The following is a 22299-nucleotide window of genomic DNA, read 5'->3' as shown; positions in this document are numbered from 1 at the left end:
TTTGGGGGCTAAAATACAATCATTGTTGTGAATATTTTTATTATTTTTGTTAAATTTTTAAGTTGAATAGTTACTATTTAGATTAGGCTAACTAGACTAATCAAAGAAAAGGACCCAACTACAAAAATGTAATACAAAATAACTAAAAAAAACAAATTTTGGACTGGGAAGCCCGAGCCCCCACTTGGGTCCGTCCCTGCACTAGACCCACTTGTGCTAATAATTTTTTTCGGTTAGCAGGTCCTTTTAGATAGGTCAGTGTAGAAAACATTGAAAGGGCCTAAGAAGGCCCTACCGTGCCTTCATGATCACGAATCTGCGGTAACTATGCACTGAACATTGAAAGGCCCTAAGAAGCATTACACTAGCTTATTCGACTATATAAACCCATAATTCACTTCAAAATCTCACTACCATAAACCCAAATTAAATTCCAACCAATGGAGTCTCCCTATTGGGCTCTTTTAGCAATGGCATCCCTAGCAGCTTTAGCTTTCCTCTCAAAATTATTATTACCCTTCAAACGCAACCAACTAAAACTTCCCCCAGGTCCCAAAACTTGGCCTATCATAGGCAATCTAAACCTTATCGGTCCTCTTCCTCATCAATCTCTTCACAAATTGGCCCAAAAATATAGACCAATTATGCAACTCAAGTTTGGATCCTTTCCTGTTATGGTTGCATCATCTGCAGAAGTGGCAAAGCAAATCCTGAAGACACATGACCATGTCTTTGCTTCTAGACCCCAAACTGCTGTTGGTAAATATATCACTTATAACTATCTCAATATTACATGGGCACCTTATGGACCCTATTGGCGTCAAGGGCGTAAGATTTTCCTCTCTGAGCTATTTAGCTCAAAACGACTCGAAACCTTTCAATATGTTCGTGTTGAAGAAATGCGAGCCTTTGTGTCACGCCTTGGCACCTTGTCAGGGAATCCAATTATGCTAAAAGATCATCTCTCCCGTCTTACTCTAAGCATTATAAGCAGAATTGTATTGGGTAAGAAGTATTTTAGTGAGTCCAAACATGAAACTTCGATTGTGACGCTTGAAGAATTTCAAGAAATGTTAGACGAGGTGTTCTTGCTAAATGGGGTATTCAACATAGGGGATTGGATACCATGGCTCAATTTTTTAGACTTACAAGGGTACGTGAAACGAATGAAGGCCTTAAAGAAAAAACTTGATCGATTCTATGACCATGTGTTTGATGAACACAAAGCAAAGAAAGAACGAGTGAAGCATTTTGTGCCAAAGGACATGTGGATTTATTATTGCAGCTAAGTGATGATCCTGATCTTGACGTTAAGTTAACCTATGAGGGTGTAAAGGGTTTCACTCAGGTACTACTATTACCTTTCTATTTCAATTATTATTATTATTTTTTTTTTTCTCTTGTTTGACTCGGGGAAGGTATGTGAACAAAATATATGTTATCCCACTAGTGAATTACATAAAGGACTTTTACCCAAAAAAAATAGAAAGAAAAAACAATTACATAAAGGACAACTTTTTGCAGTATCCTATACTTTTCTAGCTATGATTATATATTGCAAATCACACAATTATATATTGCAATCCTTTACAGTTTCCTAAACCAATCAAAGATTCATCAAAATGCAAATAATTCTATATAGTTCTTGTATAATATTCCTTTACAGTTATCTAAATCCATCTAGGATTCATCAATATGCAAAACATTTTATATAGTTCTTGTACGTGCAACGTTGCATGATTGAATCATTAGTTATGAATCAAACATACACTTCTACATTTAAATTTACAATTTTTATCCTAAACTACTAATGAATAAACAGATGAAAACAATAAACTACAAAAAAATAAATATGAATTTTCCAAACCAATTTCATTGCCCACAATCGATCGGTATCCCACAAAGGTCTCAAACCTGCCACCAACCAACAAATCAAGCTACAATCAGAAACACAAAAGCTAATTCCTTCTCTCAAACCACCAAAAACTTGACCTTTGGCCAATGTCCCTATCAAAATGCAACCAAACCATCCCAAAATTTAATTATTCTATATTATCATAAACATATCTTAAAAGGGCATAAACATCAAGAACAAGATAAATATAGTGAATTCATAAATAATAGCACTTTGATAAATATAGTGGACTAAGTTCAAGGCCTTAGAAACTGAAAGAAAAGCAAATAGAGCACAACCAATGGTCTCAATGGGTCTGACGTGACCACTCACTGCCACGGGCCTCACAGTTGCCGAATAATTACAACTTTGCCATTGAAACTCAATTCTCATAACTTGAAAACATATAATTTTTTTTTTTTTTTTTTCAGTTTCTATAACTCTAAACATATTTTTGAGTTTTGAGTTATAAGAATTGAACTCAAGAATTTGTCCAAACACATTATAACTCAGTGGATCCCATATTTTTTGAATTTTGGGTGATGAAAACTAAGTTATATAACTTATTTTTTTATCAATCCAAATACTCTCTCATTCAGCCAACGCACCGATTTGGCCTCTCAACAAACGGACAAAATTGGACTAAATGAAAGTTACAGTATATAGAGTCATTTGCTCTTTTTATATAGTACAGTTCACGGTAAGATCTAGGCAAGTGGGTCTTGCCTCAATGATATTTGATCCTAATTAACCACGTGAAAAACATGTTTGTCTTGGTATTATTATAGGGTCCGGTTAATGTGTGCCTTTAAGGCACACATTAAGTTTTCTATTTTTACAAATATTTTTTCGGGAATTGAAAAAGTTGTCATTACTTTTTCAATTTTCGAGAAATTTTTTCCAAAAATGAAAATTAATATATGCCCTAAGGGCATACATTAATAAAATCCTTATTATAAGTCAAAACCATAGTTTTCGAACAATTATGATTGTGGGGTCATTTGTAGCACCTGTTCCAAAATTACATAATATTCCACCCAAAAAAAAGACAAGATAATCTCTCTCTCTCTCTCTCTCTCTCTCTCTCTCTCTCTCTCTCACATACACACACACACACATATATATATACATATATATATATATATATATATATATAATATTCCAAAATTACATAATATTCTACCAAAAAAAGACACAATAATTACACACACACACACATATATATATATATATATATAATTTAATTTTGAGTCATTTATCCAATTTAATTTTCTTAAATTTGGTGCCAAATGACACATTCATAGTACCTAGTGCAAAAATTGGAATGATCCTGCACCTCACTCACTTAGATAAGATCACCTTATCATCAATATTGTCCCGTGTTTTTATGTGAAAGTATGGGTTACATCTTAGGTTGAGATAATTTTCAATGTCCATATCACCATCTAAAATTAGTATTGAAATTGAGAAATTATAAAGTTCGTTGGGTGCCAAGGTACATTATTATGTTAAAATTAACAAATTTATTCTCATTAATTAAAGCTTTCCATTTAAAATCGCAACTTCCAATCCAATAAATCCACTAGTTTGTTATTTTTAAGGTTGATTTTGGATGGTCGAATACATATTGCAAATAAATCTTGAATCATTAAGTGTCAAATGCAAAATTTAATACTTTATTAACCCATAAACATTTTAAACAAGCTGCACTACTTATAAGAATAAAATGAAATTTGCAAACATGGAATAAATATCCTTTGTCTCACTTTGATTGTTTTATTTTAGGGTCCAGTTTATCTCTATTGAAATTTTAACTGAACATCTTCTTTTGTTTTAACGAGAAACAACCATATTATCCACTAATAAATCTAATGTTGAGATTAAAACCCAACACTACTTCCTTCTAACTAAAGCATAAACTAAAGGAATAAACCATCTAAGCTAACTCTGCATTAGCTCTAGAAGTTTAAACATCATTTCTTTTTCGCTGCATCACCATTGCAAGTGTGAAGGCACAACTCTTCTAGGCAAAAATTTGAACGGGAGAAGAAATAAGAATTGACAAATGAGCAAAATATGTTTTTTTGCCCAAGAATTTCTTTTTTTCTTTTTCCAGACAGCCAACCAAGGTTCTTCCTTATTCCCCAAAAAAAAAAAAAAAAAAAAATTGTCATTGTAAGGACACAATTCTCTGGCGGCCCAATAAGGATGTTGGGCTCACGCATGGAAGATCCCTTACAATATGATTTGTAGAGAGTGGGCTTGAAAAGCTAGCCGTTGGTCACGGGGCGATGCCCGGTCCTGGTTTTAGAGGAATTCGTGTAGAAGAAAGGATTTGGGCTTGAACGTTTAAGCCCTAATCCTTTCTTCTACACGAATTCCTCTAAAACCAGGACCGGGCATCGCCCCATGACCAACGGCTAGCTTTTCAAGCCCACTCTCTACAAATCATATTGTGAGGGATCTTCCATGCGTGAGCCCAACATCCTTATTGAGCCGCCAGAGAATTGTGTCCTTACAATTGGCGCCGTCTGTGGGAAGGTTTGCGCGTTGGCACAGGTGGCGATGGAGTCAGCTCTCTAGCAAGCAGAAATTTCTGGGGCTTCCTCCGACTCCGGCGACATACAGTTGTTGCTCCGGCATAAGCTTCTGCTAGGGCTACGCCTTACAGTGCCAAGGGCGCGGGCATCTCTAGGGGCTTCCGGCCTCAAGCCAACTTTCCCCGCCCTGGTATAGGGGCTTATGGTCGAAAAGTAAACCGAATAAAAGAAAATCCACAAGTTTTGGACAGAACCAAGGCCTTGCATGGTCCTCGGACTCAAGTCTATGGGGAAACCAAGTACATAAAAGAAATTTTACAAGTTTTGGACAGAACCAAGGCCTTGCATGGTCCTCGGACTCAAGCCTATGGGGAAACCAAGTACATAAAAGAAAATCCACAAGTTTTGGACAGAACCAAGGCCTTGCATGGTCCTCGGACTCAAGCCTATAGGGAAATCAAGTACAAAAAAGAAAAAAAATAACAAGTTTTGGACAGAACCAAGGCCTTGCATGGTCCTCGGACTCAAGCCTATGGGGAAACCAAGTACATAAAAGAAATTTTACAAGTTTTGGACAGAACCAAGGCCTTGCATGGTCCTCGGACTCAAGCCTATGGGGAAACCAAGTACAGAAAAGAAAAAATACAAGTTTTGGACAGAACCAAGGCCTTGCATGGTCCTCGGACTCAAGCCTATGGGGAAACCAAGTACAAAAAGAAAAAATACAAGTTTTGGACAGAACCAAGGCCTTGCATGGTCCTCGGACTCAAGCCTATGGGGAAACCAAGTACAGAAAAAAATAAAGTTTTGGACAGAACCAAGGCCTTGCATGGTCCTCGGACTCAAGCCTATGGGGAAACCAAGTACAGAAAAGAAAAAATACAAGTTTTGGACAGAACCAAGGCCTTGCATGGTCCTCGGACTCAAGCCTATGGGGAAACCAAGTACAAAAAAGAAAAAATAACAAGTTTTGGACAGAACCAAGGCCTTGCATGGTCCTCGGACTCAAGCCTATGGGGAAACCAAGTACATAAAAGAAAATACAAGTTTTGGACAGAACCAAGGCCTTGCATGGTCCTCGGACTCAAGCCTATGGGGAAACCAAGTACAGAAAAGAAAAAATAACAAGTTTTGGACAGAACCAAGGCCATGCATGGTCCTCGGACTCAAGCCTATGGGGAAACCAAGTACAGAAAAGAAAAAATAACAAGTTTTGGACAGAACCAAGGCCTTGCATGGTCCTCGGACTTAAGCCTATGGGGAAACCAAGTACAAAAAAGAAAAAATCACAAGTTTTGGACATAACCAAGGCCTTGCATGGTCCTCGGACTCAAGCCTATGGGGAAACCAAGTACATAAAAGAAAATCCATAAGTTTTGGACAGAACCAAGGCCTTGCATGGTCCTCGGACTCAAGCCTATGGGGAAACCAAGTACATAAAAGAAAATCCACAAGTTTTGGACAGAACCAAGGCCTTGCATGGTCCTCGGACTCAAGCCTATGGGGAAACCAAGTACATAAAAGAAAAACTGTTACTTGAACATTAAAATCCATCCGAGGAGAACTCCCCGTTGACAGTAGGGTTGATCCCTAAAACTGCACGGATCCCCCAGTCTACCCTCGGATCCCCAACACCAAAGGGATCGATGTGATATAGTGCAATATATTACCCAAAAACACAATCAAAGTCCCTCGCTACTCGGCCACCCTCTCGGACATTGGTCTAGCATGCATCGCGCAGCACTCAGCGGTTATCCCGGTTAGTTCCAAGAGTTTAATTTATTAAGGCTTACCCTTGTTATACTTGATAATATTTGTGAGTTTAAACTGGTAGGAATTTGCGTTAAGGCATTTTTCTGCCCGGAATATTATTAAGGGCAAGCTTACATTTAATATTCATGCGCAAAGTAGTTGTTGCAGAGAAGAAAAGCATGTGTAAAGAAATGAACTTATCTTTTATTAAGACAAAGGAACAGTACAGTGTACAGTGAAAAGCTAAAACAAGCTTACATTACAACTAACTATGCAAGTGAAAAGAAAAAAGATACAATAGAATGAAGAAAAGCCGAAGAAAAAAGGCGCAGATGAGAGGTTGGCTACTGTTCCAAGATGTCGTCTAAGGAAACTATTCCTCAACGCTTCTACATGCCCATAACTCAGGCAGCCAAAGAACCCAACTTGGGGCCTGCACCGGTGAAGAAAAGGTGCAGGGAACCTGACCTCAGGCTAACACCATCTACAGAAAAGGTGCAGGGAACCGGAAGTTGGGGAGCCCCCACAAAAATTTGCCTGCTACAAGGCAGACGGCGCTGATGGCGGAAATTCCTTCTTCTGACATACCAAAAATCTGGCATGACCAGAACCTGCTTCGGATTTTGACTAAAAGAGGGAGAAACACCCTTTCCCCTCTGCCGAACTGGAGTATTCTCTTGAATTTATGCCTCCTTTGCCCGTACATCACTCTTTTGAGCCTCAGGAGGACATGGCGCCTCTGTGGCGGAGAAAGTTCCTTTTCCCCAACCCTCGCCTCAAACATGATGTGCTAAGGGAGGAAACTGAAGGATTTGTGCGTAGGTAAAGCAACTTTCTCTCTTATTTATTTAAAAAGACGAGGTGGTGGCATTTAATTTACGCAGCGTCCCAAGGAACGCTACAGACAAAATGTCTCTGGCTCGATTTCCAACGTCGTCTGCAACCCTGAGGTTAAAGGAGTCTCGAGAAGGCGCACCTCGAACACTGGGACGCCAAAAAGTACCGCGTGATCAAAGACTACGGAAATACCTCTTAATTTGTGGGCCCAGTAAATTCGCAGCCCAGGCCCGTTCAGCATATGGGCCCAGGGACAGAACCAAGGCCTTGCATGGTCCTCAGACTCAAGCCTATGGGGAAACCAAGTACAAAGAATAAACCTTACAAGTTTTGGACAGAACCAAGGCCTTGCATGGTCCTCGGACTCAAGCCTATGGGGAAACCAAGTACAAAAAGAATAAACCTTACAAGTTTTGGACAGAACCAAGGCCTTGCATGGTCCTCGGACTCAAGCCTATGGGGAAACCAAGTACAAAAAATAAACCTTACAAGTTTTGGACAGAACCAAGGCCTTGCATGGTCCTCGGACTCAAGCCTATGGGGAAACCAAGTACAAAAAATAAACCTTACAAGTTTTGGACAGAACCAAGGCCTTGCATGGTCCTCGGACTCAAGCCTATGGGGAAACCAAGTACAAAAAATAAACCTTACAAGTTTTGGATAGAACCAAGGCCTTGCATGGTCCTCGGACTCAAGCCTATGGGGAAACCAAGTACAAAAAAGAAAAAAAAATCACAAGTTTTGGACAGAACCAAGGCCTTGCATGGTCCTCGGACTTCAAGCCTATGGGGAAACCAAGTACAAAAAAGAAAAAATTACAGTTTTGGACAGAACCAAGGCCTTGCATGGTCCTCGGACTCAAGCCTATAGGGAAACCAAGTACAAAAAAGAAAAAATCACTAGTTTTGGACAGAACCAAGGCCTTGCATGGTCCTCGGACTCAAGCCTATGGGGAAACCGAGTAAAAAAAATGAAGAAAGAAATTACAAGTTTTATACAAAACCAAGGCCTTGTATGGTCCTCGGACTCAAGCCAATGGGAGAAACCAACTACTTGGATAAGAAGAGGTTTGAATTCCGTAAGATGGGCTACTTGATAAAAAAAATGTCAGGTTACTCCGTCCACGGCTTAAACACCATAAAAGGTTAAGGCCAACAAAGGTGTAAGGACGGTGGTGGGACGCCCCAGTATTCAGTAGCCTAAGAGGGCTGTTCATTTGGCGGGTGATATGTCTTCAGATGGTTATTTCTCACACGGCATCAAGCCTTCGGTTCTCTCCTCGGCTAGCGTGGGTAAGTATTACTTTTCACTGGTCGGCCTTATTGTGCCAAGCACTTCTATTAAAGTTATGGAGTTATGGCAACATCTTTTTATTATTAAGTATCTTGGTCTTAGTCGTCATTGATTTAGATGCGATATTATTGAGCCGAGCAGCACTTGCAAATTTATAAAAACAAAGAGACAGAATATGCGAAATGAAATGACAACAATTTTTTATTAATACGAAAAATCATTACAACGTACAAAGAGGGGCTCAAACAAGCCTATACAAAATGTGAACTGCCTAAGCAACAATAACATCCGTAGTACAGATATGTAAACAGTCAGACGTCTTTTAAACTCGTCTTCAAAAGTCTCTCCAATCTCTGCCTCAATGCTGCTCATGTTATGATAAGAACTTTCTTTGGAAAAAGATGAAAGAGAAGGAAATAGTAAGGAAGAAATCAATGAAGAAGATGGAGGAGATGAATGAGGAAGATGGAGGACATGAGTAGAGAAGGAGGAGAAGAAGAGAGAAAAGATGAAAAAAAGAAAGGGAGCAAAAGAGGGAGAAGAGAAAGTACCAGAATGGATCTGGTGCTGGGAAGACTAGGGAAGGAAGGCGGAGAGGGCCACCAGTGAACGAAGAAAGGAAGAAGCAGAGACACTTAGTCCCTGCCTCGGTCCTGACTCCTAACACGCTGGGGCTATACTAGGTGAGCTCATAAGAGAGCGGTTGGTTATGATGATGGGAGTTCTCGACTCAATCACGCCGAAAGTTGGACGTGATGAGTCCCTGCTTCGGATTTTGGCTGAAGGGAAGGTGAGACGAATCTTAAGTCTCCGCCAGGCTTGCCCTGACGGAGCCATTTCGAGCTTTATTAGAACACTGTGCTTTGAGGAGGGGTATGGTTCTTTCATCACTCGTTATGGTAAACGCATTCTGATTGGGTGTATGACAATGGGGTTAAGTGAACGCTAAGGGAGGCTAGGGGTTTCAAATCTCAGAAGGATGAGAGGGAGTTTGCACGAAAGTGATGGCCTCCTGCTTGCCTTCTTATAGGAAGGGCAAAACGAAGGGAATTAAATTCATTCAGGTTTCCAAAAGGAATCTGAAGAATAAAGGTGTGTCCGTTCCACTTCCCCACCTCATCAGATGAGTTGCCGAACGCAAATTAGCCTCGTAAAGAGAAGTCATTAAAGGAGCATCTTGGACAGCCAAACGGCAGGAGTAGATTACGAACGGATTAAAGGGAATACCTGGTAAACCGGCGAGTTTCCTGGACAGGTGGAAAACCGCCCACATTAAATGCAGGGCTGAATTAAATAAAGCCATACTGAAGGCCCGGGTTTACCAAAACCCTCCTTTCCAACTAAGAAGTCGGGTAGCAGGGTTTTGAGGGGCTATTGTGGAGCCCAATAATTTAAGGGCCAGGCCCAGTTGCTCTTGGAAAATCCGAAGGCCCAAGCTGAGGAGAGCTGTGGCCCAAACTCTACAATACAGAGCACAAAACAGTTTTGGGAGGCAGCCGATGACAGTTCAGTCCTCGGCAGATCCAGAATCCCACCGGAATAAAGGGGTAAAACTGGTATAGGAACGAATTTGTAAGGAGATCCAAAATATCTTGGGGGAAGTTATCCTTACTACCCTGCCAGATAAGACTCTGCACCTGATAGAGCCGTACTCTGCAGCCTTATCAACCATCCCCAACAATTCTGGGATTAGACTGATGGGACAAATATCAGTCTTGTAAAAATTGACCCTACACGTGGACGAAGGACAGTTAACGCAGACGAGTATAAAAGAAGAAAGTAAGTAAATCGAAAGGGGACTCCCATTCCACCTCCAAAAAAGGGAGACGATTTGGGTGAGAATATCTCAACAACACCTGAGATTACAGAAAAAAAACCCATCGTCGGGTAACCTGGGTAAGACCCTAATGGTCCTCGGATCAAGTCCGAGGAGGCCCATCCCATAGGATGCGATGCCGTAGGGCTTAAACGTTCAAGCCCAAATCCTTTCTTCTACACGAATTCCTCTAAAACCAGGACCGGGTATCGCCCCGTGACCAACAGCTAGCTTTTCAAGCCCACTCTCTACAAATCATATTGTGAGGGATCTTCCATGCGTGAGCCCAACATCCTTATTGGGCCGCCAGAGAATTGTGTCCTTACAGTCATCAAGAGACTTCTAATATTAATGATAAATTTTTATTGATCTAATCTGAAAGAAGATTTACAAAAGGTAAATACAAATGAACTTTTGAAATAATTAATAGCAGCCCCAATTTAAAATTGGAAACTTTTCTCAAACACTTGGCATGTCTTATTGTTAAACCCAAGATAAAAAACTGCCCTTTTACAGAACACGCCACCCCATTACAAAACAACCAGCATTCATCATGCAAAATTACAAAATAACAAGACTATCCAAGTTTTGATTCTCTATTATTTTGCAGCATATTAGAAACCACATCGTTAGCATTCTTCTGGGGTCTGTTTTTGTCTGTCTATGCCTCTATGTGTGGAGATCGCATAAAAAATTGAACAATAAAAATGCCTAATGCTTACTCTGAAACAATGGAGAACATATTAAGCTTTTGCCCAGTTGTGCGTTCATACCAGTATTGCGAAGGTGATGCTACAGAAGAAAATAAAAATGATGTTTAAACTTCAAGCGTTAAAACGTCGTCGTTAGCTTAATAGGTTTGTTCCATTAATTTTTGCTATGTGGCATTGAGTTTTAATCACTACCGTTGGATTATTAGTGGCATAGTGGGTGATGTTGTTGCAATAGTTTAAATATTACCTCTATTTATTTTTTTGGTAATAATACTTGTATTATGTCTTTTTTCTTATAGTGTGTGCTATTCAAATTTTATTAGAGGTAAGTTAGACTCTTTATTTTATAATTCACTAATTACCGCCTGTAACACATTTTTATTTTTATTTTTATTTTTTATTTTAAATAAAGTAACTAAAGTTAAAATGAAAAAAAGAAAAGAAAAGAAAATGACATGCTATAGTTTCTGAGGAACCTAAAAATGGAACACTCAAAATTGGACAAATGATTTTACTCATCAACCATTCGAGTTTTAAGTTTCAAGTCCACCCCATCAATTGATATATATTTTTGGTTTTGGTTATGTGCATCAAACGCAGGACCTCATAGCTGGGGGTACAGATACCTCTGCAAAAACTGTGGAATGGGCAATGTCTGAACTTTTAAATCAACCACACCTCATACAAAAGGCAATCGAAGAACTCGATGGAGTAATTGGAAGAGAGAGGTGGGTGGAAGAGAAAGACATTCCGCAACTTCCATATATTGATGCAATTATGAAAGAGACAATGAGGAAACATCCTGTGGTTGTATTGCTTGCACCACATTTAGCACTTGAAGATTGTGATGTAGCTGGTTACAAAATCTATAAAGGAACTAGAGTCTTCGTAAACGCATGGAGTATTGGGAGAGATCCTTCACTGTGGGATGCACCTGAAGAGTTCTATCCAGATAGGTTCTTGGGGAAGGATATTGATGTGAAGGGACAATATTTTGGACTTTTGCCATTTGGGTCAGGGAGGAGAATGTGCCCTGGCTACAGCCTCGGACTAAAGATGATTAGTTCGAGCTTGGCTAATCTGTTACATGGATTTGAATGGAAATTGCCGGACAATGTGAAGCCAGGAGATTTGAGCATGGAAGAAGTTTATGGTTTATCTACTCCTAGAAAGTCCCCACTTGTTGCAGTCCTAAAGCCTCGACTCCCACTCCATCTATATTAGACTATTAGTTGTAACTTCCAGCATGAATAATCCAGCTTGTTTTATTTTGAGCCAAAATAAAATCTTGTTCCTGTGTGTGGCATAATTGATTGTCAAATCAGTTTGTGATGTTGATATAGCTAATTCAGCATCCAAATGTTATATATACATATATAAAAATATCACTTTTTGATCAAATTCCTACTTGGAAACACAATGGATAACGGGCTTTAAGAAATAAAACTCGCTAATTAAAAGACTCAATAGTGTGATTAGCGATAATGTATCAAAAAAAAAAAAAAATCCACATATATGGCTTAAAATAAACAAAAATAGCCTAATCTCATCTCTCAAAGACTAGTAAAGTTCTTTCAATATCCATAACTTCAAAAGACTCAAGTGTGGCATAAAAATATTAAAATTTTTTTCTTGGCCAAAGGAAAAAACAATAAGATTACAACAAGAGAAATATGTTATGCACTTCCAAATGAACTTTGAGATTAGAAAAATTAAATAACCAGTCAAACATAATGATAGGCTAGAAATTCACAAGGGTTATAATCTCCACATTGTTATCTTCAAGATTTTCTATTCACTTTTACCTTTCAACAACAAGTTGTGTCTAAGTGGTTACGTGTATGCGCAATGAATATTGAGTATGAAAGCGGTGAATTTCCTTATGCAAGAGTAGTATAATGAAATTAAAACTTAAACCTCAAGCTAGGCAAAATATTTTTTTTTTCCAGCACAACTATAAAAAATAAAATAAAAGAAAGATAAAAATTCAAGTACACTCCCCCAAACCCAAGCCAAACATTGTCCTCAATGTTAAAAATGATACTCTCAAATATATGCCTAGAAAGATATAAGAGCAAGATATGGATATGCAACATGAGAAACAAGTATAATGTTAGTAAGGTGGAGAGGAGAAGAAGTACCTTATTAAGCTGATTGTTATAAATTTTAATTATTGCCAAATATCAGCCAGAACAAAAGAAAAAAGAAAAGAAAAAAAAAAAAAACTAGACAAGAAAATATATACAAGGACAAGTCTAGAAGCATAAAATAAACAAGAAAAAGATTAAATTTATTATTATTATTATTATATATATATATATATATATCTGTTTTTAATCCTAACTACAAATAGTAAAAGGAAAAATTCAATTAAGGTCTAATATATTTTCCTATCCAACTCCCTGACAATGGCACCAAAATTTGTATTGAAATATAGTTTGGCAAGTGCGAGGTTGAATCTATAGGGACTTGTATGAACAAAAGAAAATTAATCAAATCTTAACCAACTAAATCCTAATCTGTTTTGATAAAAATTGGTTGTTTTGAAATTGAATAAAAACAAACAATCAATTAATCTAAGCAAAGATATAATATATCATGGAAGATATTCTCATTAAAATCTCTAGTTTAAAATTTAAGGTATACTCTTCTTCACTTCCTAATTATAAAATCAAATGATCAATTATGTTCATTGACAAAGAAATTACAAGAGATAACCAATTTTAAAATCAAGAAATAATAAACTAAACATTCAATCAATTAAGATAAATCCTAAATCATGACAAAATATAATTGAAGTCATATTGAGAATCATATTTTAGTCAATTAATATAAAGCAAAAAGGATTAAATCATTAAAGAACAACAATTATGAGAAAAATCAAATCTCATAAATAAATAAATACTGATAATCTTTAACAAAGTTTTATTGTTAACCTTAATTGAAAATTTAGTTACTCATGGCAATTGAAATAAAACGCAAAAATAAAATACTAACCTAAGCCTTTGTATATGAGAAAAGTCTTCTGACACCATGACATAGTCCTTAGTTAAACTAGGAGCTTTTATGTTTGCAAGCCACATGTTTAGCACATTAAACTTGGGTTTCATTTAGTAAAGTCTTTTATATTCGAATAGGAGATTTGAGATTCGCTCCCCACCTATACAAAAAACTAATTGATATTTTGGTTTGATAATAAAAAGTAATTATCAAGAGTGGATATCATAGATTGAAACTTAAAAAAAAAAAAAAAACTTGGATCTCACTTTTTATTCTTTAATTTTCTTCTTGCAGTTCACGCCTGGGCTGGACTTACTTCTTATTCTTTTTCTTCATATTTTTTATTTTATTTTATTTTTTAAAATTCTTTTCATGACTAGCTCTTAAGTTGGCTTGACAATTGGCCTAGTACACCTAGCATTCAACTTGTGAATTGTTCAACATGTCCTGGATAGTCTTTATCATCTACTTTAAAACAAAGATAATTTATAATTGGTCATAAAATAGCATAAATGTAAAGCAAACTATGCAAATATGACAGTAATTTATTTAATATATTTCATATGCACATCAAACATCCTTGTTTTAAAAACCGTGGTTACATTCCGTGACATATAATTAGTTGCACAATTGACTTAAAGGATGGATACCTACAAAAGAAAAGAAGCAAAAGAATATTGACGCTCTGAATTAAGCTTGAGTGAAAGATCAAACTCTCTTTGCAAAGGAAAAGATAATTTTTTTTGAGGATTTTCTTATGCATACCTTGTTCCTCTACTCCTATCCTTTTCAAGTTTGTTTTTTGGCATGTAAGTGATAAATAATTGTTTTCTTGAATTTTGTTACCATGATAAATGGCACATTAGAGCAATCATATTAGCCTTAATGCATTTTTAGTCTAAATATCCTACTTTTGTTACTTTAGAGGTATGTTTGGTAGACTGTAATAAGTACTGTAATGTAATAATTATTCCTATGGTTTAGTTATTCAGTAGTTTGGTTATATTTTTATTACAAAAAATAATAATTCATTATGAATAGTTATTCTTTAAAATGAAGAATAATTATTTCTCTTTAAAAGCGCTATAATAGCTATTCTATAGTAGGTGTATTGATTTCTAAAATTAATATATTTTCAAATAAAAAAACTTTCCATATGAACATAACAATTATGAAAAAAAAAAAAAATCATAAAAAATAACCAATCTCTATTTCAAATTTAATGAATAATATTTTTTAAGAAATATAATTATATGATTAAGATATTTCCTAAAATATTTCTTAAATTTTATTCTAATGTTACAACTTAACAATTTGATTTAAAATGTTTTCATTCTATTATCTTCAAGATTCTTTTTTTCTTGAAAAACTTTAGGGTCCTATTCTTGTGTTGTCACCAAATAAATGAATAGTAATAAGTATTACGTTATAACATATTATTTTTGGTAAAACCTTGGTTTTGGTCTTGGCTCGTCAAGAAAAAGCAAACGAAAGAGTAGCTCTGGAATTGGACAAGTGTTTTATTTTATAGAGAATCGCAACCTCGCAGCCTAGCCCAATGTATATATGGGTTGGGTTTCCTTACGGGTTTTTATGTATGACTTGAGTTCAATGGATTTGAGGCCCATTGACTTTTGGGCCAATGGATAATGTATTCTTCTCTTTTTGAATTTTTTTGGATTTTATTTATTTATTTTGTTGTGTGTAGCTAAACTGCATATTGCACCCAATAAATTTGATTGAAATTCATTTCTAGCCTTTATCTATATTTTTGTTCAATTGGGTCTTCTAAGTTTTAGATCGATTCAATTCAGGTCTTTTATCTAATTTTGTTAAAAATTGTCATTAAATATGCAATTAACTAATATAAAAAATGCTAAAATGCAAATTGCATCATTTAAATTTAGGTGAAATTTATTTCAGTCATCTAACTTAACTTTTATTCAATGAAGTTCTTTATGTTTCAAATATATTCAATTCAGGCCTTATGCCCAATTTTGTTAAAAAAATTTCCCTTAAAAAAATTATTTTCACATGAAAAAAAATTTATAAAGTTAATAAAAATATTTTATAGATTTTTTGATGCAAGAATTTTTTTTGAAAAATCTTTTTTTCATTAGTTAATTTCATACTTAATGATAAATTTTTTAATGAAAGTGGACAAAAGGTCTGAATTGAATAACTTTGAAACTTAAAGGACTTAATTGAACAAAAGTAAAGTTAGAAGACAGAAATGAATTTCAGTTAAATTTAGTGGGTGCACTTTACATTTTAGCCTAAAAAAATTATAAAAAAATTCTCACATAAAAAAATCTATTAAATATTTTTTTTTAATTTTATAGAGTTTTTTCATATGAGAACAATTTTTCCAACAACAATTTTTTAACAAAACTAGACGGAAGACTTGAATTGAATAAATTTAAAACTTAGATGACTCAATTATATAAAAATAAAGTCAAATGACTGATATGAATTTCAATTAAACTTAGATGGTATAATTTGCATTTTAGTTTTTTTTTTTCTTTAGTTTCTACCTTTTTTTTGGGGGGGGGGGGGAGGAAATAAAATTCTTTAGTTTCTCCTTAAACAAGTTATACATGGTCATCTCTCTTTTGTTTAGTTGTTATACATTTAAAATTGTGTATTGTGTCCTATCATTCAAAATTTTATACAATAAAAAATAGAATGGTAATTGATTTTAAATAACATAGTACTATATTTATCTTCACAATTATTAATTATTAACTCTTTATTTTCAATAACATAGTACTATATATAAATATGAATGCAAACCCAACGTATTCCAAACTTTTTTTCTTTCCTCATGTAGGAGCTCCCTCTCTCGTTCTATACAAGGTTCTATCTCCTCTAGGTTGCCCTAGAGGTTGGCGATTTCTTCTTTTAAGTTGTGTTTATACTCTGCCCTATGGCTGACAATGTTGCTCACACGTTGGGGAATGCATTTAATGGTGGAGGAAAAGGAGGATATTGTGATTCCTAATGACATTAGGGTTTTCGATATTAAGGGTTGTACTCTTAGTCTAATAGGTAAGTTTCTCACGTGTAAACCTTTCAATTGCCTGGTTGTTAAAGATACTCTTAAAAAGGTATGAGGTCTAGATGAGGATCTTTAGATCCTTGAAGTTGGTTCGAATCTGTTCCAGTTCAAATTCCTTTTTGAATTCAAATTCCCCTTTGAATTCAAATTCCCCTCAATTACTTCAGATGAGTCTTGAACTTGGGCTACTTTCAAGTACGAGCTACTCCTGATGTTTTGCCACTATTGTGGGCTGTTAGGACATGATTTACGTCATTGTGCTTCATACTTTAAGAGGAAGAAAAGTGAGGAGGTGGGGGAATTTCAATATGGTAATTGGCTTCGGGCTAACTCAGGATGTCCTTGGTCTCCACCTTGATGTCATAGTCTGAGGTATAAGAAGAACGAGCATGAGGATGGATATAAGGATGGGCCAATTCGTACTGATTGAATCTAGGTTATGCTGTTGGCAGCGAATGTTAGAATGACTGGTGTTTAGGATGATGCTATTGCGAAAAACCATTTTGCAGGTCAACATTCTGAACAAGGAAGGTCTCTTATTATTGGATATTTGATGCCTAAATTTTGGGAACTCAGTTCCCTGAATCTTGGGTTCCACAAAATCCAACAGGATGGTTCAATGGGTCCCACAAAGCTAGTAAATGATTCTTTTTCTAGACTTGATACTATGGATCACGTGCCATGTGCTATTGAAGAAGTTTTCTTAAGCCCACAAACTTCTCAAGAGTTGGACCATGTTAAGCCTTTGTATATTCGTATGTAGGGGTGTTCGTGGTGCGGTGTGGTTTTAGGCCATTTTTAGCACCGCACTTTGTAGTGCGGTTTAGCTGCACCGCATCTCATTTTTGTGGTCACATGTGCGGTATAGTGTATAAGATGTGGTTTAAATGGTTTGAAACTAGTATATTTTTCAAATTTTAGGTTTTTCATGCCTAGACTAAAACTGATTTTTCCCTTTGTTTTAAGCCAAGTTTTAAACCATTAAGCTAGTTTTCCTTTATTTTGAGTTGGCTTTCCTAATCAACACTTGCTAGGGTTATTAAACTTTATTGTTGTTGTTGAAAAATAGGGTTATTAAACTATTAATAATATATATAATATTAAAAAAATAAATATATTAATATATAGAGAGGGTGTAGTGCAGTGCAGTTTTTCTATTATAAAATTGCAAATTACACTGCACCATGCGGTGCGGTGCATTGTTACTTGTGGTGTAGTATGGTTATGCCATTTTGCAGATGGTTTTTGCAGTTTGGTGAACACCCCTATTTGTATGGATTTGGGGCTTTCCAAGGCCTACTCAAACAATGCAAAGTTAGGAAAATGTTCTTTTGTTAACCAAGAGTTGGATGTTTGTAAAGGTTTGGTGGAGGGCCCTTCTCCTAAACATAGTAAGTATTCTATTGATTGGTCTTTGCCTAATAATGGATCGGTGGGGGAGGTGGACCACCTTTGCTGGAAACAATGAGGCTCCTAAGTTGGAATGGCCAAGGGCTTGAGAATCCTTGGATAGTTCATGTCCTTCATAAGATGGTGACGGAACAAGCTCCAATGGTGTGTCTTTTTATAGATACTAGAATGTATAAAGAGGATTTCAAGAAATCGTGTAAGGATTTTGAAAAGCCTCACTGGTACATTGTTAAAAAATTGGGCTTGGGTGGTGGTTTAGCTCTTCTTTGGAAGGAAGGAGTGGATGTTTGTGTTATTAATCACACAGACAACCATATCTTAGCTAAGATAGTTGAGGATGATGATTCTACTTGGTTCCTTACAGGTTTTTATGGTTGGCCTAAGGCGTCTTAGAAAACTAAATCTTGGGCGTTGTTAAACCATATCAAGTCTTTTGTTGATGGTCCATCGGTTTGTATTGGGGATTGTAATGCTATACTTTGTTCTACTGAAAATCTTAGTCTTAGATCGGCTAACTCTCAATAGATGGAGTATTTTCGCCATGCTTTGGAACAGTGTGAATTAATTGATTTGGGCTATAGAGGCAACACTTACACTTGGAATAAGAGAAAATTGGAGGAAGCTAACACTACATAGAGGTTGGATAGGGCCGTGGGCAATGAATTATGGAAAGCTAAGTTCCCATCATGTATTGTTACTCATCTACCTACTCATGCTAACACTAGATAGAGGTTTGATTTCTCATCATTGGGATGAGAGGGATTGGGTATAGGTCGGAACGAAATAAGGTGTTTACATAACCATTGTTTCAAAGTTAGTTTGGCTTTCACTTTTGTTGAGGTTGATGCGGGGGCATTTCAAGGGTAATTTGTTAAATTTTGGCTAAGCTACAGATGCTCTTACACTAGAGATAACCATTAGTGTTGATCTTAGGATATTATATATTGGCTCACATCTTTATTGATTCTTTATCTAAAGATTATGGTTTTTTTTGGTTGATAATTACAATCGGTGAAGGGAAATTTGAACTCTAGATGTTGTCATTAGAATCACTAGAAGATACCAATTGAATAATTAATTGTTAATCTCCTGCTTAGCTCGATACATGGTTGAGTTAAATTCTAGGTCCTCAATTTTACAATTATCACCTATCAGAAAAAAAAAAAAAAAAATCCGCAACTATTTTATATGACAAACTATGATTGACTGCTTGTTACTTTCATATAGATCAACCACTTTTTTCCACCGCTTACATACAGCCACATCAAATAATTATGAAAATTAATATGGAATTAGTTGTTGTTCTAGAATTTTTTCACAATGGCATCTACTCAACATAACAAATATGGCATGTACCCAGCACAACACAATCACCTACCCAGCTAAATTATTTAGCCAAGCAAATTTCCTATCAATTAGTTACCATATTAAGTGTCCATTTGGAAATTGGAACCGCTTATTTAACTGAAATATAAAACTTTTTTGCTAAAAGTGTAGAATAAAAGGTTAAAAAATAAGTTAAATAGTACAATAAGACCCATAAATAGTATAAAAAAAATACAGTAGAACCTATAAATAATAGTAAAAATAAACTGAAAGTGGAGATAAGTTGAAAAATTTAACTCATCCTAAACACACACTGATTGAGCTAATTAGGTGATATGTCTTTTTCTACTGAACAAACATCCATAGTGCGTGGTATCAGATTCAGAAGTCACCACTGCTTTTTATATATATGCAAGGACAAAATGTCAAGGACCAAAAAAAATGTTGGGTAGGCAAATAGATAAGGTAAAAAACGTGATGTATTTCCCACATGTATATTCATTTGTTCGTTGAACATTATAGAAACGAATATCTCCTCTCGTTTGGTTGCACGAAGCGGAGAAAAGAAAAATTTATAACCATTATATATATAATATATGCATCTATTTATTTATTTTTATGCATTTGAACCATTATCCACATTTACTAGTATACCCTTTGGTTAAGATATCAATAAAGTATTATATAACAAATAACTCCTATACTTAAAAAGTTACAAAAAAAAAAAGAAAAAAAAAGAAGAGTAGAAATCACAGAAAGTTCTAATCAATGTGTCACATAAAAACTATACATATAAAATATAAATACAAAATTATATGAAAAATCCATAGTAACTGTATTAAATATAAAAACCACAACTTCTAATCAATATTGTGTTACATAGTTATTAATCTTTGGTTGTTTTGAAGTTTTGCAAGCATATATAGAGATTAGAGAATATATAAAAATGATGTAATTTACTATAAATTTGTTAAAAATCGCATGGTCTTATTATAAGAAATATTTAAAGATAATTTGTTAAATGCCAACCAACTTCAATAATGATCTTATTGCAGAAGCTTTTCTTCTGGCCATATCAAGTCTCTTATCTTGTCACTTCTCAAAAAAAAAAAAAAAGTCTCTTATCTTGTCCTATATATGAAGCAAAGAAGAAGACTTACTTTGTCCTTTCTTGGATTCGTCCACTTCTAAGCATATATACTGTACAACGAAAATTGGGACTTTGGAAAAATTTGTCAATCCTTTGCTTGCCTTTTACCAAACAATTTAGGGTTCATCTATTTATTTTGCTGAAATTGACAATTTTTTGTTAAAAGTTCTGTAAATAAAGATAAAACTTAACTGAAATAGTACAGTAGAACTCATAAATAGTACCAAAAAGTACAGTGAAACTCATAAATAATAGTAAAAATAAACTGAATAGTAAAATAAGTTACTTTTTAATTTGAAGCCAAACACACACTTATACGTTCTCTCTCTCTCTCTCTCTCAACAGTTTTCCTACCAAACTTACCATTGAAGTTGTGTATAATTCCAACTAAACGTGCATGCATAGATATGCATATGCTTTGAGATACGTGGTCGTCACGTAACGACCGACATGACATGGTATACGTACATGATCAAGTGCAACGATGACAAATGAAGATTTGCATATTCTTGTAAGATTAATTCACAACTACTTGCTAACTATTAGCATTCGTAAGCCCAAATTGTCCTTTCTTGGATTCGTCCACTTCTAAGCATATATACTGTACAACGAAAATTGGGACTTTGGAAAAATTTGTCAATCCTTTGCTTGCCTTTTACCAAACAATTTAGGGTTCATCTATTTATTTTGCTGAAATTGACAATTTTTTGTTAAAAGTTCTATAAATAAAAGTAAAAGTTAACTGAAATAGTACAGTAGAACCCATAAATAATACATAAAAGTACAGTGGAACTCATAAATAATAGTAAAAATAAGCTGAATAATAAAATAAGTTACTTTTTAATTTGAAGCCAAACACACACTTATACGTTCTCTCTCTCTCTCTCTCTCTCTCAACAATTTTCCTACCAAACTTACCATTGAAGTTGTGTATAATTCCAACTAAACGTGCATGCATAGATATGCATATGCTTTGAGATACGTGGTCGTCACGTAACGACCGACATGACATGGTATACGTACATGTTCAAGTGCAATGATGACAAATGAAGATTTGCATATTCTTGTAAGATTAATTCACAACTACTTGCTAACTATTAGCATTTGTAAGCCCAAATTATGGATTATATTGAGAAGAAAATTAGTACACAACTTTCGTGTCACACGTCCTTTAATTTAATTAATGAACTAATCAAATGGCCCAGAAGCTAGAAATTGACCAAGTGAATTGATGAAATTATTTGTCGCAAGTAGCCAAGTTCAATTTGTGAACATATTCCAATAAAAAAAAATTGTGAACACATTTAATGACTGAAATGTTTATAGTGCAATAGAGAGGAGAAAATATACCATGTTTCAACAGGAGAAAGTATACGTGGTATACTTTTTCAACAGGGAGGATTATGAAGTGGTTAATTGCAGTGCAACAATGAGAAATACATGCACTCTCAATCACGGGAATATGGCCAGAATCATGAGAGTAACTGTTTCACTTCTACGCACACTATTG

At 35.4% G+C, this 22299-nt stretch overlaps 1 pseudogene across 1 annotated transcript; it reads left to right on the top strand.

The window, feature by feature from the left end:
* The first annotated feature begins 414 nt into the window (after positions 1-414).
* On the top strand, positions 415-12169 carry LOC115967318 (annotated as a pseudogene). Its single transcript, XR_004086436.1, has 2 exons — positions 415-1348; positions 11446-12169. The product of XR_004086436.1 is annotated as a trimethyltridecatetraene synthase-like (transcript).
* Positions 12170-22299: the final 10130 nt, after the last annotated feature.

Source organism: Quercus lobata, chromosome 11, assembly GCF_001633185.2.
Source record: "Quercus lobata isolate SW786 chromosome 11, ValleyOak3.0 Primary Assembly, whole genome shotgun sequence".
NCBI lineage: Eukaryota > Viridiplantae > Streptophyta > Magnoliopsida > Fagales > Fagaceae > Quercus > Quercus lobata.
The sequence above is the reverse complement of the archived record's forward strand: the minus strand, read 5'-3'. Positions and strand labels throughout refer to the sequence as shown.